This window comes from Chiloscyllium punctatum, chromosome 3 (genome assembly GCF_047496795.1).
Source record: "Chiloscyllium punctatum isolate Juve2018m chromosome 3, sChiPun1.3, whole genome shotgun sequence".
Classification (NCBI taxonomy): domain Eukaryota; kingdom Metazoa; phylum Chordata; class Chondrichthyes; order Orectolobiformes; family Hemiscylliidae; genus Chiloscyllium; species Chiloscyllium punctatum.
The window spans coordinates 32,404,542-32,432,131 of NC_092741.1; the positions used below are offsets into that span (position 1 = coordinate 32,404,542).

The 27,590-nt window shown below is 42.8% G+C and overlaps 1 protein-coding gene across 4 annotated transcripts in view; it reads right to left on the bottom strand.

Annotated features, from left to right (window-relative positions):
- The window catches only part of LOC140457142 (uncharacterized), a 191,055-nt gene that overhangs the window by 138,188 nt on the left and 25,277 nt on the right, over nt 1-27,590 (bottom strand). The gene's annotated exons all lie outside the window — the stretch shown is intronic.

A 27,590-nucleotide genomic window follows, 5' to 3' on the forward strand; every position in this document is an offset into this window, starting at 1 on the left:
TGTTAGGGAACACTTCTATACACAAAGGATAGTAGATGTTTAGAACTCTCTTTTACAAATGGCAATGGATGTTTGATCAGTTGTTAATTCTAAACCTTTGTTAAGCAAAGATATTAAGGGACATGGCTAAATGCAGTACATGGAGTTCAGCCACAGATCAGCCATGATCTCATTGAATAGTGGAATAGGCACCAAGGGCTAAATGGTCTACTTTTCCTATGTTCTTATGTATTAGTTAGCCAATTGTCAATCCAAGCTCATATACAACCCAAATAGCATGATTTATTTAAAAACGGAAACAACTGCGGATGCTGGAAATTCCTGATTAACCATGGGATTGGTTTATCCCCTTCCTAAAATCCTTCATTCTCACTGGGATATATCTTTGTTGTGAGTCATGAACTCTTTTTTAGACATTTGCCATTAATCATCAACTGTCTTTTCTGATAAACTCCTTTCCCTCTACACTCCAGCCAATTCCACCCTCAGTCCCACATAACTTTCCTTATTTAAGTTTAGTCCCATTATTTCTGACACAAGCTTTTCATTCTCAAACTGAAAGCTAAATTCTTCCATGTTATGGTTACTGTTGATTTTTTACTCTGAGATGACTTATTGTAACAGTCTTATTATGCAATACCAGGTCCAAAACAGTCTGATCCCTGGTAGGATTCACATACATTGTTTTGGGAAACTTATCCTAAATGGACCCTATGAATTCTTCTTCAACTTTAGGACTCAGTCAGTATTGGGCGGCACAGTGGCACAGTGGTTAGCACTGCTGCCTCACAGCGCCAGAGACCTGGGTTCAATTCCTGCCTCAGGCGACTGACTGTGTGGAGTTTGCATGTTCTCCCCATGTCTGCGTGGGTTTCCTCCGGGTGCTCCGGTTTCCTCCCACAGTCCAAAGATGTGCAAGTAAGGTGAATTGGCCATGCTAAATTGCCCATAGTGTTAGGTAAGGGGCAAATATAGGGGTATGGGTGGGTTGTGCTTCAGCGGGTCGGTATGGACTTGTTGGGCCAAAGGCCCTGTTTCCACACTGTAATGTAATGTAAAAATGATGTTACTAAGACACTCTTGGTATCAGCCACTTCGAGTACATTCTGTGGCCTGCCACCCTCAATGTTTCCTCCAAGTGCTTTTCAAAACAGAGAAAAACTGATTCATCAGTTAAGGGGCATGTGTTAAGTGTTAATCTGCATAGCTTCTACTTGCCCATGTTTGATGCTATGAGACTTCACAATTCATAGGATTCAGTGAGACTGACTATTTTGCTCAAATTGTCCTTGGGACAGCTCTCTCACTTATGGCACAAATCAGCAGATGTTATGTATGAAGGTTTTGCAGAGTTGTTAGGGCAATATGTGCTGTTGTTGCATTTGGTGCCTTTGTTGTTTTTGTTTGATCAGGTGTAAGATTTGTTGGCTTAGTCAGCATTTATTGCTTGCCCCATATTGCCCTTGAAACAGGTGGCATATTAGGCCATTTCAGAGGGCAGTTAGAGTCAACCACATCGGTGTAGGTCTGGAGTCACATGTAGGCCACACCAGGTAAAGACAGTAACCCAGGTGGGCAATTTTGACAATTGACCACGGTTACAATTGGACGAGCTTTTAATTCCAGATTCGTTTTTATTTGAATTCAAATCTTACCATCCATTATGATGAGATTCAATCCATAAAATTAGCCCGGGGTTCTGGATTATTAGTCCAGTGACATTATCACTATGCCACGCATCTCTTGAGTGTTGGGTCTAGTTTCAGTTTATTAGATTTTGTAATGGTTAGAGCCGCCTGTAAGGCCACTGCAGAGGACAATTAGGAGTCAAACACATTGCAATGGATCTGACGTCAGATTCAGACCAGATTAGATAAGGAGAGTTGATTTTCTTCCTTAAAAGACTTGAGGATACTATTAAACTGGAGAGGTTTCAGGAAAGGTTTTACCAGAATCTTGCCAGGATTGGAAGCTTTGAGGCTGGATAGACTGGGATTTTGTTTTACTAGAGCATAGGAGGTTGAAGGTTGACCTAATAGAGATTTTTTTAAATCATGAGGGGCATAGATAAAGTGGAGAGTCAAGATCTTTTCCTTAAGGTTGGAGAGTTCAAACCTAGGGGACATATTTTAAGCTGAGAGGCAAAAAAAAATGGAAAAGGGACCTGAGGGGCAACCTTTTCACACAGAGGGATGGTTCATATGTGGAATGAACTGCCAGAGGAAGTGGTAGATGCAGGTACAGTTACAACATTTCAAAGACATTTGGACAGGTACATAAATAGGAAAGATTTAGAGGGATTTAGGCTAAACAACAGGCAAGTGGGATGAGTTTCTTTTGGGAAACTTGGTTGGCATGGATGTGTTGGACCAAAAGGTCTAATTCTACGCTTAATGACTCTTTGACTCTATGAAATTAGGTGGGCTTTTGATGACAATCCACGAGCTTCACTCTCATTATTTCTCAGATTAACCTTCTAAAAACTGCAAAGGGCTGTTTTAGAAATTCCAAGATGGGTTCAAAGAATTCATTGTCTCTGGAAAATGCTAGGAAAATGTTTCTCCTCAGGGGTGAGTCTAGGACCAGAGGGCATAGTTTCAGAATAGAAAAATGCAAATTTAAGGAGAGAAGGAGTCATTTCTTCTCTCCAAGGGTTGTGGGTCTTTGCAACCCCTTCAAGATTCACAACATCCTTCCAATAGGAAGGAGACCATAATTGCATGTAATGTTTCAACAGTGGCCTAACCAAAGTCTTTACAGCTATAAAATGACCTCCCCAGCTCCTATACTCAATGCTCTAACCAATAAAGGAAAGTATACCAAATGCTTTCTTCACTATTTTATCTATCTGCGACTCTACTTTCAAGGAACTATGTACATGCACTCCAAGGTTTCTTTGTTCAGCAACACTCCCCAGGACTTTACCTTTAAGTGCATAAGTTCTACTCAATGGTTAGGCCCTGGGGAGTGTTGCTGAACATAGAGACCTTGGAATGCAGGTTCATAGTTCCTTTTAAGTAGAGTCGCAGATAGATAGGATAATGAAGAAGGCATTTGGTATGCTTTCCTTTATTAGTATAAGTGACTAAGTCCTGTTCTGATTTGCTTTTCCAAAATGCATTTATCTAAATTTAACTCCATCTGCCACTCCTCTATGCTAGCACAATTCTCCTCCAGCCCCAGAGCCTTCACACTCGCCAACCCTCCGATTTCCTTCTTTATTCCAAAATCTATCGCTAACTATAAGCCACACGTCCAAGACATTGGAATTCACAATTCCCCATTCACAGCCTCTTTTCCTTAAATATTTATGGTTTAGGAAAAATGGCAGCTGGAGTTTAATACAGAGAAGTGCAAGTTGAGAAGGAAGAGTGAAGTCAGTCAAGAGTCAGTTACAGTCGCACAGGGACAGGGAGTCAGGAAAGTGCATGCGCATTCAGGTTTGAAGATTCAGGTCTTATCGGGAAAGGCAGTAACAAAGCTTTGTGAAACATGGGATTCGTAAATGCAGATACAAAAACTACTTTTACACATATAGTATAAAAGGCAGAAAGTTACGTGAAACCTTTAAGAATGTTCAGTTAGTTCACGTATAGAGTATTGCATCCAGTCCTAGTCATCACACACTGGGAAGGTAATGAGGGTCCTTAATAGGGACTAGAGGAGAATTCTCAATGATAGTTCCAGGAAAGGAGGATTTTAATGGTGAGTTTGTGATAGAAAAGTTGAAATAGTTTCTTTTTAAGCAAAGGAGCTTGAGGAGAGACTTAATGAAGATGTACAAGATGATAATACATTTTTGTTTGGTATGCTTTCCTTTATTGGTCAGAGTGTTGAGTACAGGAGTTGGGAGGTCATGTTGCGGCTGTACAGGACATTGATTAGGCCACTGTTGGAATATTGCATGCAATTCTGCCCTCCTTCCTATCGGAAGGATGTTGTGAAACTTGAAAGGGTTCAGAAAAGATTTACAAGGATGTTGCCAGGGTTGGAGGATTTGAGCTATAGGGAGAGGTTGAACAGGCTGGGGCTGTTTTCCCTGGAGTGTCGGAGGCTGAGGGGTGACCTTACAGAGGTTTATAAAATCATGAAGGGCATGGATAGGGTAAATAGGCAAAGTCTTTTCCCTGGGGTGGAGGAGTCCAGAACTAGAGGACATATTTTTAGGGTGAGAGGGGAAAGATATAAAAGACACCTAAGGGGCAACCTTTTTCACTCAGAGGGTGGTACGTGTATGGAATGAGCTGCCAGAAGAAGTGGTGGAGGCTGGTACAATTGCAACATTTAAAAGGCATTTGGATGGATGGGCATATGAATAGGAAGGGTTTGGAGGGATATGGGCTGGGTGCTGGCAGGTGGGATTACATTGGGTTGGCATATCTGGTCAGCATGAATGAGTTGGACCAAAGGGTCTTTTTCCGTGCTGTACACCTCTATGATTCCATGACTTTATGAGGTAGTTAGAGAAAATTTATTCCCATTAACAGTATGTATAAAGACTAGAGAATGCAAATTTAAGATTTTGAGTAAGAGATGCAGCTATTCTGAGGAAAAACCTCTTACCACAGCAAGTGGTAATCATCTGGAATGTGTTACCTGTGAGGCTGATGAACGTGGAGATGATCAATGATTTTGAAAGAAATTTGGGGGGCACTTGAGGGAAATTAGCTTGCAGCACTACAAGGGTAGACCAAGGGAATGAAATATTCAGGAGGGAGTCACAGTATATATGTGATGGGCCAAAAGACCTCTTCTGTGCTGTGAATGACTATGAGATATTAATCATGGCAGACAACAGCTCATGACTTGTTTCAATGTCTTTGCATCTTTATGCTTCTCTGAAGCACATCAGCTGCTCTTCTGTGTTACAGACTTCTAAATAATTGTGAGCTCTTATTGCTTATGTCAAAGGACATTCTGTGGATGTTGTACAATATAAGCTCATGATGCCTGTGGCCAGGCTGGAATCATTCAGGTAATTCTTCTCGGCTTTTTTTTCAAGGACCCTTAAACCCTTTCTGCACTTCTGTGAGAATATACACTTGCTCTAATTGAATCTTACAAAAGGTTCTGCATAACTTCCCTGTTTTTGTATCAGTACCTCTATTTATAGCTTCATAATGGAATTATTGAGTTCAGATACCACCGTGGTTTTTTGAGAATTTGAATTTGGTTCAGAAATCTTGCAAAGAACTAACTAATGTCAACGAAAGGAATGCAAAAATTGACAGGTGGCTTGGCAAATCCAAATGTTTAATTACAGCTCTGTAGGGAAGGAGACCTGCTGTCAAACATAGTCTGACCTCAATGTTACTCCAGACCCATGTTAATGTGACTGTGGGTAACTATTAACCTACCTTAAACATAAACAAGGACTCTGCCCCCAGTGTTCTCTGTGGCAAGGGGTTGCAAAGACCCACAACCCTTGGAGAGAAGAAATTACTTCTTATCTCTGTCTTAAATTTGCATTTTTCTATTCTGAGACTATGCCCTCTGGTCCTAGACTCACCCCGAGGAGAAACATTTTCTCAGCATTTTTACCCTGTCAAGCTCCTTGAGAAGACTTTGTGTTTCAATGAGACCACCTCTCATTCTTCTAAACTCCAGTGAGTAGAGTCCCAACCTGTTTAGCCTTTTCTCATTAGACAATCCGTCCACACCAGGGATCGTTCAAGTGAACCTTCTCTGCATTCCTCCAATGAAATGATATTTTGTCTTCAACAAGGAAATTGCTCAAACACTCCAGATATGGTCTCATTAGCACTTTTTACAGTTGCGTTAAGACTTCCCTACTCTTATACTTCAACCTCCTTGAAATAAGGGCCAATATTCCATTAGCCTTCCTGTTTATCTGCTGCACCTGTGTACTAGCTTTTTGTGTTTTGTGCACAAGTACCCTCAAGTTCCGTTGTGTTACAGCTTTCTGCAGTTTTGCTCCATTTAAATAATACTGTTCTTTAGAACTCCCTTCCACATGAACAACTTCAGTTTCCTACATTAAATATGGAGGATTCTCAATATTCTCAATATGGAGGCATATGGAGGATAGTGGGCTAGTGTAGGTTAGGTGGGCTTGGATCGGCGCAACATCGAGGGCCAAAGGGCCTGTACTGCGTTGTATTTTTCTATGTTCTATGTTCTAATTCTATTGCCAACATTTTGCTGACTTAGTTAACCTATCAGCATCTCACTATAAACTGTTTGTATCCCTCTCACAACTTACCTTTGCACCTATGTTTGTGTCATCTGTAAGTCTGGCTACAGTACATTCACTTCCTTTCTCCAAGTCATTTATATTGTAAATGGTTACAGTCTCAGCACTGATCCCTGTGGAACCCCACTGGTCACAGATTTTCAGCTTGAAAGGGAATCCATTCAATGTTTCCTGGTCATTAGCCAATTCTCTATCCACACCAATATACTACCTCCAATACCATGGGCTCTTAATTTATGATTTAGCTTTTTGTGAGGTACCTTGTTGAACACCTTAGGGAAGTCAAAATACAACACATCAATTCCCCTCTGTTCATACTGATTGAGACTTCCTCAAAAAACTCTAATAAATTTGTCAAGCTCAATTTTCCTTTCATGAAACCATGCTCACTCCATTTGTTTAGATTATGATTTCCAAGTGTGTTGCTACTACTTTCTCATTAATTACTTCAGCCCTCCTAAGAACCATCCCTGTCAGTTCTTGGCAAAGTCCCTCCAAAAATCTCTCTGTAACTCTCTGAGTGATTCTTCAGTGTTGTTGGAGCTGCACTCATCCAGGCAAGTGGGAAAATTCCACCAGACTCCTGACTTGTGCTTTGTAGATGATGGATAGGCTTTGAGAAGTGAGGTGAAAAATTACTTACTTGCAGTCAGTGTGTTTATGTGGCAAGTCCAATTGAGTTTGTGGTCAATAGTAACCCCAAAGTATATTGCTAGCTTAGGATTCATTGATAGTAAACCAATATCAAGGGGCAGTGGTTAAATAGTCTTTTATTGAAGATGAAAATTGCCTAGCATTTCTGTAGAGCAAATGTTCCTTCCAACCTGTCACCCTGGATATTGCCCAGATCTTGTGGCATTTGAACACGGACTGCTTCAGTTTCTGAGCAATTGTGAATGGTGCTGAACAGTATGCTGTCAAGGACAAAGAACTGTACAGCACAGGTCCTTTGGCCCTCCAAGCCTGCTCTGACACATTTTGTCCTTCCATACTACAATTGTCTTTACTTACAGGATCTATATCCCTCTACTCACTTCCTATTCATGTATTCATCCAGGAGTTTCTGCAACACTGCTATTGTGTCTGCTTCCACCATCTCCTCTGGCAACACATTCCAGGTACTCACCATTCTTTGTGGGAGAAACTTGCCTCGCACATCCTTGCATATCCCACTGTCACAAAGCTAGTCCCTTTTTTTGCTAAAAGCTGTTCCTTGGCTCAAGAAGACTCTGTCCTTGATTTGTTTCAGAGGGACAATTAACCAGGCTGGGCTCCAATCAGTCTGGTTTGGTACAGAGATGAAAAGGATTTTGAGAGGCCTTTTGTTTACATGTAAACAGATGAGACTTCAGGCCAAAGTGGTCATGTTTTAGAAGTGACCTGTACAATGAAAGGGGAGCGGTCAGCTCTCTAGCTGAGCTAAGCAGTTTAGTTCAGTCTTGAACTGGGATGTTCAACAGGGAGCTGTGTGGAAACTATTTCTCTCTCTTTTCTGCCCTTCAACGTCAACCTGTAAGCATGTGTTCCATTTATACTAGGTTTTAAAGGGAGTTTGCTTATTGGGACTGTTGTGTATATTCAGAACAGCATAATTAAGTCTAGTTTGGATAGACTGAGTTCTGTAGGTGTTCTTTATTCTGTTCTTAGTGTTTCATTGTGTAGTTTTGTGAATAAATTTTTGTCTGTTTTAAATTCTAGTAGTCAACCTCGCTAACTTACTCCGGGTAATGTTCACTGTACACTTACTGAAACAATTTGCAAAGTTATGGTCTGGGCTGCCTGCTTAAGAATGTTTTGAGTGGTCTGGCCTCGTCCATAACACCACCTACACGCTGAACCTATGTTCCCTAGTTATTGGCCCCTCCACCCAGGGGTAAAAAGCCTCATACTTTCCATTCTATCCATGTCTTTCACAATCTTATAAACTTCTACCAGGTTACCCCTCAACCTCCTGCGTTCCAGTTAAAATGACAGGTCCATCCAATTTTTCTTCATAACTAAAACTCCCCCATACCAGGCAACATCCTGATAATCCTGGCACGGTATGACTTTCCTTGTTGCTGCCGAGTGCTGGTGAGGAGCAGACTGGAGGCTGGAGCAATGTTGGGCTTGCGCCTGGTGCCATGTGCTCAGCTGCTACTGTTTGGAATTTTCTACGGACTATACTGTAAATCGTTTACACATTGTTATAACTACTTCATTCCTAACTTATTCTCAAGACAACTGTAAGTAATGCTACTGCTTTCCTTTTTTTGTATATAACAAGACTTTTTTAAACTCTGTAAGATTTGTATCCACGATGGTGCCACTAAAAGGTAACCATTGCAAAAACGTTTCATTGTAGTCCTGTACTTCTGTACTGGAGTATAAGTGACAATGAAGGATATTCTATTCTATTCTATTCTGTACCCTCTGCAAAATATCCACATCCTTCTGATAGTGTAGTCACCCGAACTGTACGCAATATTCCAAGTGTGACCTAACTAAAGTTCTATAAAGCTACAGCATAACTTGCCTATCCTGACACTCCATGCCCCTTCCAATGAAGGCAAGCATGCCATATGCCTTTTTTACTGTCTGATCTACTTGCCCTACCACTTTCATTGATGTATGGACCTGTACTCCCAGTTCCCTCTGCATATCAATACTCTTAAGGGTTCTGCCATTCAGTACAATTTCCCATCTGTACGCGATCTTCCAAAATGCATCACCTCACATTTGTCCAGATTAAACTCCATCAGCCATTTTTTCTGCCCATGTCTCCAACTGATCTACATCCAGTTGTATCCTCTGACAACCCTCCTCACTATCCGCAACTCCACCAATCTTTGTATCATCCACAAACTTTCTAATTAGACCAGCTACACTTTCCTCCAAATCACGAACAGCAGAGGTCCCAGCCCTGATCCCTATGGAACACCACTAGTCATATCTTTCCATTGTGAAAAGCATCCTTCCACCACAACCCTCTGTCTCCTACAACTAAGCCAGTTTTGTAGTCATCTTGTCTTCTCACCCCTGATATCATGTGACTTCATCTTTTGAACCAGTCTGCCGTGAGGGACCTTGTCAAAGGTTTTATTGAAGTCCATATCGACAACATCAATCGCTTTTCCCTCATTAATTATCTTGATCACCTCTTCAAAAAACTCGACTAAGTTAGTGAGGCACAACCTCCCCCACACAAAAACCATGCTGTCTATAGCTAATAAGCCCATTTGCTTCTAAATGATCATCTGTGAACATTCCCATTTCTGACCTTACGATGGAGGAAGGCCATTGATGAGGCAGCTGAAGATGGTTGGACCTATGACACTACCCTGAGGAACTCCTGCAGAGATGTCCTGCAGCTGAAATGACTGACTTCCATCAAGCATGACCAACTTCCTCTGTGTCAAATATAACTTCAACCAGCAGAGATTTTGCCCCGATACCCATTGATTCCAGTTTTGCTAGGGCTCCTTGTTAACATGTTTGGTCAAATGCAAGCTTGTTGTCAAGGAGAGTCACACTCACCTCACCTCTAGAATTGAGCTTTTTTGTCCATGTTTGAACCAATGCGATAATAAGGTCAGGAGCTGAGTGGCCCTGGCAGCACCCAAACTGGGCATCACTGAGCAGGTTATTGCTGAGTGGGGACTGCCTGTAGCACTGTTGGTGACAACTTCCAGCACCTTATGGATAATGTTTTCTAATATTCCATGGAACACTCTAAATCTATTTCATCTTTAGTTAAAGACCAGACCAAACTCTCTGTAAATAAATCAAGGAGATAGCCTAGAACTTAACTTTCATCTTATTCAACAGCAAATGTAAGGTTGTGTTCCAGATGTAATTCAATTGGTCACATTATTCATGTTAAGCAAAACATACTTTATTCTTTCCCCCAGTTAAAATACAAACAAACGAAAGAAGAATTGGTATAACTTTAACTCTAATACAAAATTTAGCAGAATAATAGATTATTTAGCTATTAAATGACAATTGTTCCAATGTAGGAACATCCCATAACCACAGCCTTGCCAAATGCAAAGTCAGTAAAACAGATTGTCTCACATGCGATCCTGGCTGCAGAAAGAGTGCCCTAACATTTAGCTGAAACAGCAGGAAATGTAAGAGCTTCCACAACTAAATTCAAAAACCCCAGCAACTGCTGAAAGCTGAACTAAAGCCCTGAATGTGGGAGCCTGACTCCACCCATTCATGCTGCTTCTATTGTTCCAACTTTTCTTTGAAAATCCCGAGGTCTTACAAGCTTTTACTTTATGGGTTGGAACAAACTGCTCATTACCTTTGTTTCAACCTCTCGCCATTAAAAAAAACCCAGGATCAAATGCACCTCCTAAAGCCATATTATCGTCACACTCTAAACAGTTGATATAATGGAGCAAACTTATTAAGTCAGTGATGGACTTAGAATAACACCCAACAATCCTTATAAGTATTCTAAGATTCCCTTTCTTCTTTGATCTTTTTAGTTTCAAAATTCCCTCAACATTCACCTACAGTGGGTGGATGCCTTCAACATTCACTTAGTAACCCTAGTAAGTTACATCCAATATCATGAAGCAACTCTTGTGCTTTTTGGCTTTGGTGCCAAACTCTTTATAATGATAGTTTATGATAGCTTATCATGTTTTGGAAATTTGGGTTCTAAATTGGAAGAATGATCTGTAGCTTTAAGTTTGATTTTTATTTCCATATTGTGTGCACTAAGAACGGAAGGCTATAACTTACACCTCATTTTTGAGCATTGTTAGCGGTGTCAGGTTTGCTGGAACATGTTGACATGCAGTTACCAAGGTGGTTCAACATTTGAGGTGAAGAGTTCAGTGCATTGGAAAAAAGGTAGTGAGAACAAAATTGGACTGTTGTCCAGCAATAAGGTGTATCATGACAGAAGCACACTGAAGTGATAGAGTAGCATGCAGGATTTACAGTCCGAGAGAAAAGGCATCTGACACTGGCAGTGCAATGTAAAAATATTCAAAGCAGTTTGGGCTAAAAAGAGGTCATGAGTCGTTTACAAGTCAGTAGGAGAACAGCTCCAGAAACAGAAGGCTGTGGAAGCAAAGTTTAAGAAACCTAAGTTAAGAAATAAGTGAGCCGTGTCAGTAGTTTATTTAAGTGTTCCAGAAAGAAGTGTTAATTAAAAAAATAGTGGTGGGCAAATGCAGATCTTTTCTGAAAAGAAACCGATTATGGTCCGAGTGAACAAGGAATTTTAAAGTGAAGATGAGGTGACCCTTCACTTAAGTTTAAGTGTTGATAAGATTGTTGTTAAGGTTAAAAGAGTTCAGTCTTCATTTATGGTATTTGTGTGGTATTTTTCATACAGTACATGCACAGTAAACTATAGTTCATGTAGTTTTCTCTTGTGTTTTTTACATTCTTTTGTTAGAAGTGTATTGGCAGCTTCTTGTGAATATGATTATTTAATGGCTGAACAATGTGTTAAACAAATAGCAAAGAAAAAACTTAAGAGTCTGATGGACCTATTTGTTCAGTATTACCATCAGCTGGGATCATAACATCTTGAAGCTCTTTGCTCCAAGTCCACTTTATGCCCACTTCGCATGTCCTCCAAGTAAGACAGACCTACTATACATAACTCTGTTCAGTTTAACTGTATCTTCTTAAGCCAATTCCTTCCTTTTCAGGTGGACTTTGTCCCCTCCTACTACAACCAATGATAACCAATAGGATGTATCATGGTATTATACTCTAAAACTAAATTCACCCAACATTGCAATACTGTTAGATTAGATTAGATTTCTTACAGTGTGGAAACAGGCCCTTCGGCCCAACAAGTCCACACTGCCCCGCCGAAGCGTAACCCACCTATACCCCTACATCTACATCTACCCCTTACCTAACACTACGGGCAATTTAGTCTGGCCAATTCACCTGACCTGCACATCTTTGGAATGTGGGAGGAAACCGGAGCACCCGGAGGAAACCCACGCAGACACGGGGAGAACGTGCAAACTCCACACAGTCAGTCGCCTGAGGCGGGAAATGAACCCGGGTCTCTGGCGCTGTGAGGCAGTAGTGCTAACCACCGTGCCACCGTGCCGCCCACATTGGACTAACTTGTTAGATTCACATCAGTTTTGTGTTCCTGACTGCGACTTAGGGACTTACTGTACACTCCTTTTGAGAGACATGGCAGCAACTGTAACAATAATGATAGTCAGTTGTCAATCTCTGACTTTTATTTCTACTGTGAATACTGTAATTTTATCTTGAGCTCTAGTACTCCAATCTTCCATGTGTACTTTTTTCTTTCATGCCCTTTTGATCTTCCTGTGTGACAATGGTCTGACGTCTATCATTTGAGACATTTGAGACTTTGAGACATTTGAGACTTTTCATACTCCTAATCAAGTTTTGGATTTACTGTGACCTCAATGTGATTCATAGTTTCAAACTGAAGTGTCTCTGTTTCCTCTGCTCTTGTGTTCTGTCTGGTTTATGTCTGACTTTTGCACGCCACTTTGGAGACATTGAAAGGGTGGGTTAATACCATGTCCATGGGCAGCATTGAACTTTCTAACTTTGAGCCTAATTTCACCACCATGTCCTGGATCTCACTGAAATCAGATGGATCCTACCTGTTGCAAAAGAACTTCTTTGCAATTTGCAACAACGTTTCCACCATATAGGTACCTTCACCATTCCCAATTCAATTCATTGTGCTTACTCAAAAGCTCAGCCTGGATTTTATTGTTCTTCAGGTCTTCTATGAATGTGTATCTAAGGGTGATTTCTAAGTTTACTCCGTACCCATAATAATAGAAACATAAAAACACATAAAATAAGAGCAGGAGTAGGCCATTCAAGCCTGCTCTGCCATTTAAGTAATTCATAGAATCTCTACATATGGACACAAGCTGTTTGACCCAACAAGTCCACACTGACCCTCCCAAGAGTATCCCACCCAGACCCATTCCCCTACGCTATTATTTTACATTTTCACTGACTAACGCACCTAACCTACACATCCCTGAACACCATGGGCAATTTAGCATGGCCACCTGCACATCTTTGGAGTGTGGGAGGAAACCAGAGCACCCAGAGGAATACCACACAGAGAGTCGCCCAAGGCTAGAATTGAACCTGAGTACCTGGTGCTGTGAGGCAGCAGTGCTAACTGCTGAGCCACCATGCCACTCTCATTGCCTATCACACAACTCAGTACACTATTACTACTTTCACCCCATATTCTTTGATCCCTTTAGCCCTAAGAACTACATCCATCTGCTTCTTGAAAATATTCAATGTTTTAGCCTCAACTGTTTTCTAGGGCAGAGAATTCCACAAGCTCACTAGTGTCTGAGTGAAGAAATCTCTCCTCATCTCAGTCCTAAAAGGATTATCCTACATCTTTAGACTGTGATTCCTGGTTCCAGAGTCCCCAGTCATTAGGAAGAGCCTTCCTGCATTTACTCTGTCTCGTCCTGTTAGAAATTTGTAGATTTCTATGAGATCCCCACCTCCTTTTTCTAAACTCCAATTAATACTGCCCTTAGCTGATCCAGTTTCTCTGTATATCTCAATCCTGCCATCCCAGAAATCAGTCTGGTAAACTTACATCACACTCTCTCCACAGCAAGAACATTCTTCCTCAGATAAGTAGACAAAAATGGCACACAATATTCTAGGTATGGCCTCACAATTGCACTCAGACATATCTGCTCCTGTACTCAAATCCTTTCATCGTGTAGGTCAACATACCAGCTGCATCTGCATACTGACTTTTAGAGATGAGAATGTTTCTTTAATTTGAGTATGTATTTTACAACAGTCTCTCTTGGCAAGTGCATAAATGGGCCTTTGCCTGATTTGGCCAGACAAAATAAGTGGAGCCCTGCACAGGTCTGTGCTGTGGCCTCAACACTTCACATTTATACCAATGAACCAAAGGAGGGAACCAGAGGCATGATAGCCAAGTCTGCAGATGACACAATGCAGTGCAGAAAAAGTGAAGCGGGCATTACAAGGTTACAGATCAAAGGCTGAGTGAATAGATCTGTCACAAAGAATGTAATGTGGGAAAGTATGAAGATGTTCACTTTGACAGGAAGAATGAAAAAGCAAAATATTATTTAAATAGAAAATGGCTGCAGAATTCAGAGGTGCAGAGGATTTAGTTGTTCAAGTGCATAAGTCACAAAAGCATGAAGAAGCACAAAAGTGAAAAGGCCAGTTAAACCCTTTATTGAAAGAGGATCCTGATAAAGGTCAGGATCTTCTGCTTCAGTTACAAAGTTATATTGGCGAGGTCACATCCCGTGAATACTGCGTGGAGTTTTGGTCTCCTTATTTAAGGATGTTAAGAATCACACAACACCAGGTTAAAGTCCAACAGATTTATTTGGAAGCACTAGCTTTCGAAGCGCTGCTTCTTTATCAGGTGGTTGTGGAACAGACTCAGAAGAGCTTCCTTATTTAAGGAAGGATATAAATGTATTGGAAACCGTTCAGAGGGGGTCTATTATATTAATACCTGGAATAAGTGGGCTGTTATGCGAGGAAAGGTTGGACAGGCTGAGCTTGTTTTCACTGGAGTTCAGAAGACTGAAGGTTTACTGCATCGTGAAGTGTATAAGATCCTGAATGATATTGGCAAAATGGATGTAGGGATTATGTTTTCTCTTGTGGATCAGCCCAGAATTATGGGACAAACTTTTTAAAATCAATGGTCACCTTTTTAGTGTAGCTATGCAGGGAATTTTATTTTTGTCTCAGAAAGCTTTGCGACTTTGAAATTCTATGCTTCAGAAGATGGTAGAGGTGGGTAATTAAATGTTTTTCAGGTGGGCATAGATAGATTCCTCTTAAACAGTGGAATAAAGGGTTATGGGGAAGGTCAGAAGGTGAACACAACTTAATCACCCGCCATCTTTTGATTGGTGGTTAAGGCTTGAGGGCTTGAAAGATTCCTGCTCTTTCTTCGTAAGTTCCAGATCTGTCAAGTCCATTTGTTCATAATCAAAGAAAATCAATACCACCAAGAGAAAGAAATTAAAAACTGCTTGGAAGTTCATAAAGTTCTTCAAAATGGATTTAATTTTTTAACAAAGGATTTCTGTACTCAGACTTCATTTATAACTGTTTGCTATGATAAAAACATCTACATGCCACAAGTCAGAGGTGTAATGGAATATTCTCCAACAAGACTCAAGAAGCTCAACACCATGAGTACCCCAGTTCACGCAGCATCCAACAAGCAGCGAAATCGACGTTTCGGGCAAAAGCCCTTTTTTATTCCTGATGAAGGGCTTTTGCCCGAAACGTCGATTTCGCTGCTTGTTGGATGCTGCCGGAACTGCTGTGCTCTTCCAGCACCACTAATCCAGAACTTGGTTTCCAGCATCTGCAGTTATTGTTTTTACCATGAGTACCCATCCACCTTCACGTCCTCCACTACAGATGCACAGGCACCAACTCACCAAGGCTCTTTCAACAGCACCTTCCAAACCTGCGACCGGTACCACCTAGAAGGAAGCAGGCAATGGATGGGTTGGAACACCACAAGTTCCCTTCCAAGCCACACACCATGTTGACTCAGAAGGATATCACTTTCATTGTCACAGGGATAAATCCTGGGAGCTCCTTCCTTAATACGACAGTGAATGTAACTGCATCACATAGACCACAGTGGCTGAAGAAAGTGGCTCACCACCACCATCTTAACAAAAGTAATTAGGGAGAGCAACAAATGGTGGTCTATCCAGCAATGCTCATGGCCCATGAAAAGGATGTGTAAAGGTCGCAGAGGCTGGAAATTGGATTAAAAACAGAAAGTGCTGGAATTAGCAGATCTGGCAGCCTCCATGGAGAGAGAAGAAGAGTTAACATTTTACGTAAAGGACCTTTCAGCATTCTACAGAAAGTGCCAGGTCTAATTATTTTCAGCATTTCCTTTTATAGTATGTTTAGGGCTAACACCAAAATTTAAGAACTGCCTCCCAAATTATACGTGTGAGATTTACCGGTTGTCAATTCATGAAATAGCCACTAGATGGCTCTCTTAGACAGACGAAGGTGACACAAGTTACAAAAGTTACGTATGAAGAAGAATAAGACTAGGAATCTGTCGTTCAGCCCTTTGAACATGCTTTGCCGACCATGGCTGATATTCTATCTTATCTCCACCTTCCTGTTGTGTCTCAGTCCCACAATTCCCTTGGTACCCAAAAATCTACTGTATTGACCTCTTGTCTGGAATGAATGAGAACAATTACATAACCAAACCTACAGGTGGCAGTACAATGCAGTTTATCACAATACTTTGAATTTAGACAAGCTTTCCAACTGATTCAGAGATTAATTTAGGTGCACTTTTAGAATCCAAAATATAGCTTCTTTACAAATAAATCCCAGTCAAAAAAAAAACCAGGGCTCGTCAGAAAAATAACATTCATGGACTTAAACAGAAACAAACTTCAAAAGTTACCAAAATAATGGTCACCAAAACCCAAAGCGGATCTCTCCTAAACCACAAAACCAAACCATCAACCTAAACAACCAAATAACCAGCTCGTAAGCAATCAAAGACTAGATTATAGAATCTACCAAACCCAAACCCAAACCCAAATCCAGATGCAGATTGACAAATTATTATGCCCACGTTCAATGTTCAAACCAGTTCCAGACTAATTAAACACCAATGCAGATCACAGTATGCCACCAGACCAAGATGCCAGTTCACAGGGGTAATATTACTGGCAAGTGATCCAAATGCTTGCTCTGATGTTCTGGAGATATCAATGCAAATCCCACCACAATAGCTGGAGAAATTCAATAATAAATCTGGAATAAATTGCTAGTTTCATGAATAATGATCACAACTCAACCAAACCACCATCAAAAACCATCTGGTTCACTGAAGTCATCAGTAAACGAAATCTACCATACCTTACTTGCTCTGGGCTATATATGACTCCAGACTCACAGCAATTCATTTGGACTCTTCCCCGGGAAATGGTCATTCAGCTGCAAGTGATTTATCATGACCTGCTTAGTAGCGATTAGGTCAAGGCAGTAAATATTGGCTGTGGTAGCAATATCCACAGCCCTACAGCAGACAGAACAACCTAACTGATCAGATCTTGAACCACCAAAACCCACACTGACTAAACACCAATTTTTTTTTTGCAGCAGAAGTATTCAAACAGAACATTTTTTAAAAAAAAACTCCGATGCTTTTTCATCTGGGATTTATTTTGTATGGTGCCCTGAAGATCAGTTCTGAATCCAGGGTAAGTCTTGGACAACTGGACCATGTGTTGGAAATCAACAGATGACCTGCTGCAACAAGATGGCTTCATTTCATTCTCTCGAAAGCATTTTTGTTAATGTTGCAAACTTCACAAAAAGTTCCTGACATGGGTTTCAGGAGTCGTAGCTCACTTCGTTCCTAGTGGCAACCTCAATCTGATTCATGGGGTCTGGTACCCAATACTGCAGTGCTTGAGCACTGATTGCACCATTTAGGTTCCACATTGGGTTATAGTTGGGTCAACATTCCAGTTTGACATGGTGTAAATACATAAGTCAGTAGAAATGGGCTGCCCAAATAGTGGTATGCCCTGCCAAGCAAATAGGTCCAGACAAATTCAATCCCAAAAACTTTCAAAACCAGTAAAACCACACCACGACTGACACCAGGCTACAGGAGGAGTTATTCAGCCAAGCAGCCTTGGGGCAGCATGGTGGTTCAGTGCCTCACAGAGCCAGGGACCCAGGTTCGCTTCCTGCCTCGGGAGACTGTCTGTTTGGAGTTTGTGCATTCTCCCTGTGTCTGCATGGGGGGTACTCTGGCTTCCTCCAACAAGTGTTGAAAAATGTGGTGCTGGAAAAACACAGCAGGCCAGGCAGCATCCGAGGAGCAGGAGAATCGATGTTTCGGGCATAAGACCTTCTTCAGGAATGAGGCTGGTGTACCAAGCGGGCTGAGATAATAGGTAGGGGGGAGGGAATTTGGGGGAGGGGCGCTGGGAATACGATAGGTGGAAGAGGGTGAGGGTGATAGGCTGGAGAGGGGGTGGGGGCAGAGAGGTCGGGAAGCAGATTGCAGGTCAAGAGGCCGGTGCTGAATCCGAGGGTTGGGACTGAGATAAGGTGGGGGGAGGGGAAATGAGGAAGCTGGAGAAATCTAAATACATCCCGTGTGGTTGGAGGGTTCCTAGGCGGAAGATGAGGCGCTCTTCCTCCAGGCATCGTATGGTCAGGGTCTCGCGATGGAGGAGGCCAAGGACCTGCATGTCCTTGGCAGAATAGGAGGGGGCGTTAAAGTGTTCAGCCACGGGACGGTTGGGTTGGTTTGTGCAGGTGTCCCAGAGGTGTTCCCTGAAACGTTCCGCAAGTAGGCGGCCTGTCTCCCCAATGTAGAGGAGACCACATCGGGTGCAACGGATACAGTAAATGATGTGTGTGGAGGTGCAGGTGAATTTGCGACGGATATAGAAGGATCCCTTGGGGCCTTGGAGGGAGGTGAGGTGGGAGGTGGGCACAAGCTTTGCACTTCTTGCGGTTGCAGGGGAAGGTGCCGGGAGTGGAGGTTGGGTTGGTGGGGGGTGTGGACCTGACGAGGGAGTTGCGGAGGGAGTGGTCTCTCCTGAATGCTGATATGGGTGGAGAGGGAAATATATCCTTCCAACAATCCAAAGATGTGCAGGTCAGTCGAATTGGCCATGCTAAATTGCCCATAGTGTTAGGTGCATTAGTCAGGGGTAAATATAGGGTAGGGGAATGGGTCTGGATGGGCTACTCTTCAGAGGGTCACATGGACTTGTTGGGCCAAAGTGCTTGTTTCCATACTGCAGGGAATCTAATCTAATCACCCTTCAGAAGGAAGTAGTAGGTTTCAAACAGCTCCTCAAAAGAAGAGTGACAGGGAAACAGCTATGAATTCTAAAGCTTTCAGTCATCAGATGAACCACTACCATTGGAGGAAAGATGCTATCAACGGAGTCTTGTCCATTAATGGTGAAAATCTGACAAGGGAGGGGTAGAGATTCCAGAGGGCTGAGGAACTTGTGGGAATGGAAGGGAGAGGCCATGGAGGGATTAAAAAAACTAGGATGAGAATTTCAAAATCAAGACAGCTGTGTTCTGACAGCCAGTGTAGGTCAGTGAACACAGGATGGGGGTGATCTTGCTGTGAATAAGGATACTGAATCGTAAAGGAGTTGAAGCAAAGAGGTGGAGACATTTGGGAAGAGACTGCTGGAGCTTGGGGTTTGGATACTTGAAGTACAGGCACAAATGGTGGGATGAAAGCAGTGAAGAATTGATGGGGATCAGATTTTAAGGAAGGCAGCGACCTCGGATTACTCAATCCTCCTCTGCTCAGACTGACATAAAAATGACCTGAAGACTTTGAAATGTCTGTGGTTGTTGAAATGATTCATAGTACAGAGTAAAGTGCATGAAATATGCTTTATGTAAATAGACAACTGTTGGATTTAAAATATGTGACAGTAAACTGTGGAAAGCATTTTTAATTGTGTAGCCAAGGCCACTTTGATGCCACAGCTGGACAGTGAGACTTGAGATATATATGAAAGATATGAAGAAGTGATTATGAAAGATGCAATCCAAGGAACAGAGTTACATAACGTCAGTGAAAGAAGAGATTCACTCACATCTCCCAAACATCTTTTGCGTATTACAACATTCACCAGTGCTATAGAAGCAAGGGCATTTGCTTCGCTCCAATATGGCAACCATTAATCCCACAAATGGCAATGAGATATTCAAGAAATTCATCTGGTTTCAGCTGAGGAGCACGTTTTGTTTAACAAAAAGACTTGCATTTTCATTGTGCCACTCACGGCTTTGGGTCAAATCAAAGCACTTTCCAGTCAATGACTGCAATTTTGATTTATGAGCAATAACTATTTTAAGACAGGAATCGTAGCATTCACATTCCCATAACACTGTTCCTTGAATAAGCTCCACATTTTAATTGTGCGCATTCCCTGCAGTTTCCTTCCCCATCCTATGCATCCTAAATCTTGCCTAGTAGCATCATAATTGCCTTTGCCTGAGCTATAATTCTTGCCCTTTGGTATATATCTATCCCTTTCCATCGCTAAAGTAAACATAACCAAATTGTGGTCACTATCACCAAAGTGCTCACCTACCTCCAAATCTAACACCTGACCATGGTCATTACCCAATACCAAATGCAATGTGGCCTTGCCCCTTGTTGGCCTGTCTACATACTGTGTCAGGAAACATCCTGCAGACATTGGACAAAAATTGACCCATCTAAAGTATTCAAGCTATAATATTTCCAGTCAATAGTTGAAAAGCTAAAGCCCCCATAACAAATACCCTGTTACTCTCACTCCTGGTTAGCATAATCTTTGCTATCCTTTCCTCTACATCTCTCTAACTATTCAGAGGCTTATGTAAAACTTCCAACAGGGTGACCTCTCCTTTACTGTTTCTAACCTCAGCCCATACTACCTCAGTAGACAGGTCATCATCAAATAGGCACCGCCTCCATAAAACTGTCTTTGTCTAACAATGCCACACCTCCCCCACTTTTGCCATCTTCTCTGTTCTCACTGAAACATCTAAATCCTGGAACCTGCAACAACCATTCCTGTCCCTGCTCTATCATATCTCAGAAATGGCCGCAATATTGAAGTCCCAGGTACTAACCTATGCTGCAAGTTCACCCACCAATAATTCCTGAAGAAGGGCTTATGCCCGAAACGTCGATTCTCCTGTTCCTTGGATGCTACCTGACCTGCTGCACTTTTCCAGCAACACATTTTCAGCTCTGATCTCCAGCATCTGCAGTCCTCACTTTCTCCTGCAAGTTCACCCACCTTATTCCAGGTGCTCCTGGCTTTGAAGTAGAGACACTTCAAACCATCTTCCTACTTGCTGGTGAACTCTTGCGACCTTGAAACCTAATTTCTGATCTCACTACTCTCAAGCTCCTGGACACTGGAACTACAATTCAGGTTCCCATCCCCCTGCTGCATTCGTTTAACCGCCCCTCAACCCCACTGAAGAGCATTAGCAAATCTCCCCCTCAGGATATTGGTATGCCCCTGGTTCAGGTGTACATTATCCTGATTGTAGAGCTCCCACCTACCCCAGAATGAGCCCCAAAATGCTCCCTCCTGCACCATCCCTGTAGCCACATGTTCAACTCCTCTCTCTCCCTATCCCTCGTCTCACTAGCACGTGGCATGGGCAACAAACCAGAGATAACAACTCTGTTTGTTTGAGCACTAAGCTTCCACCTTGGTACCCTGAATTGCTGCCTTAAATCCCCATCCCTTTTCCTACCTGTGTTGTTAGTGCCTATGTGGACCACTGCTCCCCCTCCTCAAGGAGCCCAAAAACACGATCCGAGACATCACAAACCCTGGCACCTAGGAGACAACACACCAACCATGAGTCTCTCTCATTCTCTCCTCTCTGTCCCCCTAAGTATGGAGTCCCCAATGACTAATGCTCTGCTCATCTCCTCCCCTTCTCTTCTGAGCAACAGGGACAGATTCTGTGCCAGAGACCTGTACCCCATGACTTACCCCCCCCCCAACAGTATCCAAAACGGTATACTTGTTATTAAGGGGAACAGCCACAGGGGTTCCCTGCACTGCCTGCCAGTTCCTTTTCTGTCCGTTGACTGTAACCCATCTGCCTTTCTCCTGTACCTGAGGTGTGATGACCTCTCTGTAACACCTTTCAATAACCCTCTCTGCCTCCCGAACGATCCAAAGTACATCCAGCTCCAGCTCCAGTTCCCTAATGCGGTTCGAGGAGCTGGAGTTAGGTGCACTTCCTGCAGAGGAAGTCAGCAAAGACACTAGTGGTGACCCTTACCTCCCACATTCTGCAGGAGAAGCATTCAACTGCCCTAACCACCATTTCCATTATTCTAAATTCCCAAAGAGATGTAGAAAAATAAAGAATTTTTTAAAAACCCATGACCTTACCAATCCGGTGCACAGAACCTTGTTTTTTTGGTTAGAGGAGGAGGATGGGTAGGAGACTGTGTGTTTGTTAACACAAACACCCAACTATATTACTTCACTTACTCAGCAGTCCCATGTCTGCTCCTGCTCAGTGTACACTCTACCTATTCACAGGGTAAGTTTTTAAATCAGTCATTCACCTTCCCATCAGCCCCCGGTTGATGCTCCCAATCTTGTTGCAGCTGAAACAAAAATAGAGGGGCCCAACGCTCAAGGTAAGTTTTCTTAAATTGGTGACACATCTTTTTGTTTTTAACAGACCATAAGGCTGTGCTTCTTCTCCCAGCTCACAAGCAGAACCTGAAGTGTGAGGATCCGGTACAGAAAATCCTACTGTGCTCATCTGAGGTAATGGACAAGCTCCAATGTGACTGATGGGAGTCGGTGGACTGGTACATATCCAAGTACTCAGGGGCCAACCTTAATGAATATGCCAATACTGTCACAGACTTCATCAGTGAGTGTGTAGCGAACTGCATGCCAAAAACGTTAGTCTGAGTGTTCCCCAACTGGAAACCATTGATGAACTGGAAGATCCACTCCCTATTGAAGATCGGGTCTGAAGTGTTCAAGTTGAGTGTCCCTGACCTATACCTAGATATCTAGGTGTGATCTTCACAAAGCCATCAGGAATGCCAAGAGACAATACCAGACTGAACTAGAGTCCCGGGCTAACCACATGAGCACATGTCAACTGTAGCAAGGTTTACACGATATAATGGGCTACAAAGTGAAATTGTGTAGAATCATTGACAAAGAACAAAAAACAAAGAACAAAGAAAATTTACAGCCCAGGAAGAGGCCCTTCGGCCCTCCAGGCTTGAGCTGATCCAAATGTACTGTCTAAACCTGTCAGTCAATTCCTAAGCATCTGTATCCCTCTGGTCCCCACCTACTCATGCATCTGTCCAGACGCATCTTAAATGAATCTACCATGCCTGCGTCTACCACCTCTGCTGGAAACACTTTCCAAATGCCCACCACCCTCTGTGTGAAGTACTTGCGTCGTGTATCCCCCTTAAACTTTCCACCTCTCACCTTGAAAACATGATCTCTCATTATGGAATCCTTCACCTGGGAAAAAGCTTGTCTCTATCCACCCTGTCTATACCCTTCATAATTTTGTAAACCTCAATCAGGTCCCCCCTCAATCTCCTTTTTTTTTAGTGAAAACAAACCTAACCTACTCAACCTCTCTTCATAGCTAGCACCTTCCATACCAGGCAACATCCTCGTAAACATTCTCTGCACCCTCTCCAAAGCGTCCACATCCTTTTGCTAATGTGGCGCCCAGAACTGTACACAGTATTCTAAATGCAGCCGAACGAATGTCTTTTACAATTTTAACATGACTTGCCAGCTCTTCTATTCAATACCCCGTCCAATGAAGACAAGCATACTATATGCCTTCTTGACCACTCACTCCACCTGTATAGCAACCTTCAGGGTACAATGGACCTGCACTCCCAGATCTCTCTGCCTATCAACGTTTCCCAAGGCTCTTCCATTCATTGTATAATTTGCTCTAGAATTAGACGTGCCTAAATGCATCACCTCACATTTGTCTGGATTGAAAACCATCTGCCACTTTTCCGCCCAACTCTCCAGTCTATCTATATCCTCCTGTATTCTCTGACAGTCCTTTATGCTTTCTGCTACTCCACCAATCTTTGTGTCATCTGCAAACTTGCTGATCATACTAACAGTGCCCTCTTCTAGATCATTTATCTATATTACAAACAACAGTGGCCCCAACACTGACCCCTGTAGAACACCACTGGTCACCTTTCTCCATTTCGCGAAACTCCCTTCAACTACTACTCTCTGTCTCCTGTTGCTCAACCAGTTCTTTATCCACCTAGCTAGAACACCCTGCACACCACGTGACTTCACTTTCTCCATTAGTCTACAATGGGGAACCTTATCAAAGGCCTTACTAAAGTCCATGTATATGACATCAACAGCCCTTCCTTCATCTAACAACTTGGTCACTTCCTCGAAGAACTCTATTAAGTTGGTAAGGCACGATCTCCCCCACACAAAACCATGTTGCCCATCACCGATAAACTTATTCCTTTCCAAATACAAATAGACCCTATCTCTCGGTACCCTCTCCAGCAACTTCCCCACCACCATCAGGCTCACTGGTCTGTAGTTACCTGGAATATCCCTACCACCCTTCTTTTACAGAGGGACAACATAAGCTACCTTCCGGTCCTCCAAACCTCACTTGTATTTAAGGATGCCACAAATATATCTGTCAGGGCCCCAGCTATTTCCTCTATCCCCTCCCTCAGCAACCTGGGATAGATCCCATCCGGTCCTGGGGATTTGTCTACCTTAATAACCTCTAGCATACCCAGCATATCTTCCCTACTTATGCCAATGTGATCCAGACTCATCAAACTTCTATCTCTAATCTCAAGATTCATCATGTTCCTCTCCTCAGTGAACACTGAGCCAAAGTAATCGTTCAGACTCTCACCCATTCTCTCAGGTTCAGCACACAGCCTTCCTTCATTATCTTTTAGTGGACCAATCCTTTCTTTGGTTACCGGCTTGCTTCTTATATAAAAATAAAATGCTTTGGGATTTTCCTTAATTCTGCTTGTTAAAGCTATTTCATAACCCCTTTTCGCTGGCTTGATTCCTTGTTTAAGACTTGTCCTACTCTTCTGATATTCCTCCAGGGCCCATTCTGTTCTTAGCTGCCTGGACCTTAGGTATGCTTCCCTTTTCCTCTTGGGTAGTCGTACAATTTCTCCTGTCATGCGCGGTTCACGAATCTTGCCCTTCCAATCCTTTGCCTTCAACGGGACATGCCTTTCCTGCACTGCCGTTAACCTGTCTTTGAAAGCCTCCCACATCTCAAATGTGGACTTCCCTTCAACAATGCATCCCTCCCCGATGAGCTCAATACACTCTGTGCTCACTTTGAAAAGACATTCTGTGAAATGGTGTCACCTGCCCCGACAGTCTCAGATTTACCTGCAGTCACAGTCACTGCAACTCAGACCTCAGATTGGCCTTCGTGAGAATGAACCCACGGAAAGTAACTGCCCAGATAGAGTACCCAGCAGTGCATTCAGATCCTGTGCAGACCAGCTGGGGGGAGTATTTGCAGATATCTTTAACCACTCCTTTCTCCAAGTTTAGGTTCACACCTACTTCAAGCAGGCCACTATCATCTCGGTGCTATAGAAAAATCAGGCAGCGTGCCTTAATGACTACGGCCCAGTCACCCTGACATCCATCATTACGAAGTGTTTCAAGACCTTAGTAATGGCACGCATCAACTCCAGCCTGCCAGATTGTCTTGATCCACCGCAATTCGCCGACCTTCGCAACAGGTCCATGGCAGATGCCATCTCCCTGGCCCTACCCTCATCCCTGGAACGTCTGGATAACAAGGTTATGGACCTTAGCTCAACCTTCAGCACCATAATTCCAACCAAAGTCATCTCCAAAATCCAAGACTGAGGACTCTGCATCCCTCCATGCAACTGGAGCCTCAACTTCCTGACCCGCAGATCGTAATCAGTAAGAATAGGGGCCAACACTCCTCCACAATAATCCCCAAAACTGGTATCCTGGAAGGCTGTGTATGCAGGTCCCTACTATACTCCTTATACACTCACTACTTAAACAATGACAAGACAGAGTACGGGAAAGAGTTAGAGGGCTCAGTGACATTGTGAGACAACAATCTCTCCCTCAATGTCAGCAAAATGAAGGGGCTGGTCATTGACTTCAGGTAGTGGAACAGAGTGGACGACATGCCCCTGTCTGTATCAATGGTGCTGAGGTGGATGTGTTCGAGAGCTTCAAGTTCCTCGGAATAAATATCACCAACGATCTATTCTGGTCCATCCACATCAAAGCCACAGTCAAGAAAGCCCACCAATGCCCCTGCTTCCTCAGAAAGTTAAGGAATTGCATCATATCCACAATGCTCCTACCAATTTTTATACATGCACCATAGAAAGCATCCTGCCTGAATGCATCGCAGTTTGGTCTGGCAACTGCTCTGCCCAAAACCACAAAGTAAACGACACAGAATTGTGAATGCAGCCCAGTCCAGCATGCAAACCATCTATACTTCCTGCTGCCTCAGGAAAGAACCAACGTAATCCCCAAAGACAACTCCCTCCCTAGTTATATTCTCTTCCACCCTCTTCCATCAGACAGAAGATACAAAAGTTTGAAAACACGTACCAATAGATTTAAGAACAGCTTTTTCACCACTGTTATCAGTCTTTTGAATGGACCTCTCATATGAGAGTTGATCTTTCTCAACACCTTCTTTGTAACTGTAACGTTATATTCTGCATTCTGTCCTATTACCCTGATTACTTATATAAGGTATGATTTGCCTGGATAGCATGCCAAACAATACTTTTCATTGTATTTCAGTACATTTGACAATAATAAATCAAATCAAATCAACCTGGCATCCCACCCAATAGCATTTTGCCAATCTCAGCCTTTTGGTACTCAATCCAGTTGTTAATTTACAAGCTATATCCACCTGGCATCCCACCCGTTTATACCTTGCCAGGCTCACCAACCTAGCACACTAACCACCTCATCTACTTGTCACCCAATCCACTTGGCACCCCATCCTTCCAGGACATAAGGACGCTCACTCAGCTCGCATCCCATGATACCTGACCCACCTGGCACTCCAACCCACCTGACACATTAATCATCCCACCCACCTGACATTCTAATCCTACAGGTAAAAACAAGGAATGCAGAAGCTACAAACCAGAATCTAGATTAGAGTGGTGCTGGAAAAGCACAGCAGGTCAGGCAGCATCCGAGGAGCAGGAAAATCGACGTTTCGGGCGAAAGCCCTTCATCAGGAATAGAGGCAGGGAGCCTGCAGAGTGGAGAGATAAAATTTTATCTCTCCACTCTGCAGGCTCCCTGCCTCTATTCCAGATGAAGGGCTTTCGCCCGAAACGTCAATTTTCCTGCTCCTCGGATGCTGCCTGACCTGCAGTGCTTTTCCAGCAACACTCTAATCTAGATTCTAATCCTACATCCAAGCCCCATATTTACCCTTTCATAGGAATGGTCAAAGTGGCTGGTCGTACTGTTAGACATTCAAATCAAAGAACAAGCAATTGATTGCTGCAAAAGGAAGCCTGGTTTCTGTCTTTGTTGCTGCCTTTGTGAACTTCTGGATAGATTTGTAAGAAGAAACCCCTATCCAATGCAGTGTGGTAATTTTAATCCAATCAATGTTAGAAATAGGGTTTCCAACCTTCATCGGAGTATCTGGGATACTGTCATATTCATTCTTCAAGCAGATTTAATGACGAGGAAATTCCAAGAGATCGAATTAACATCTATTTTGC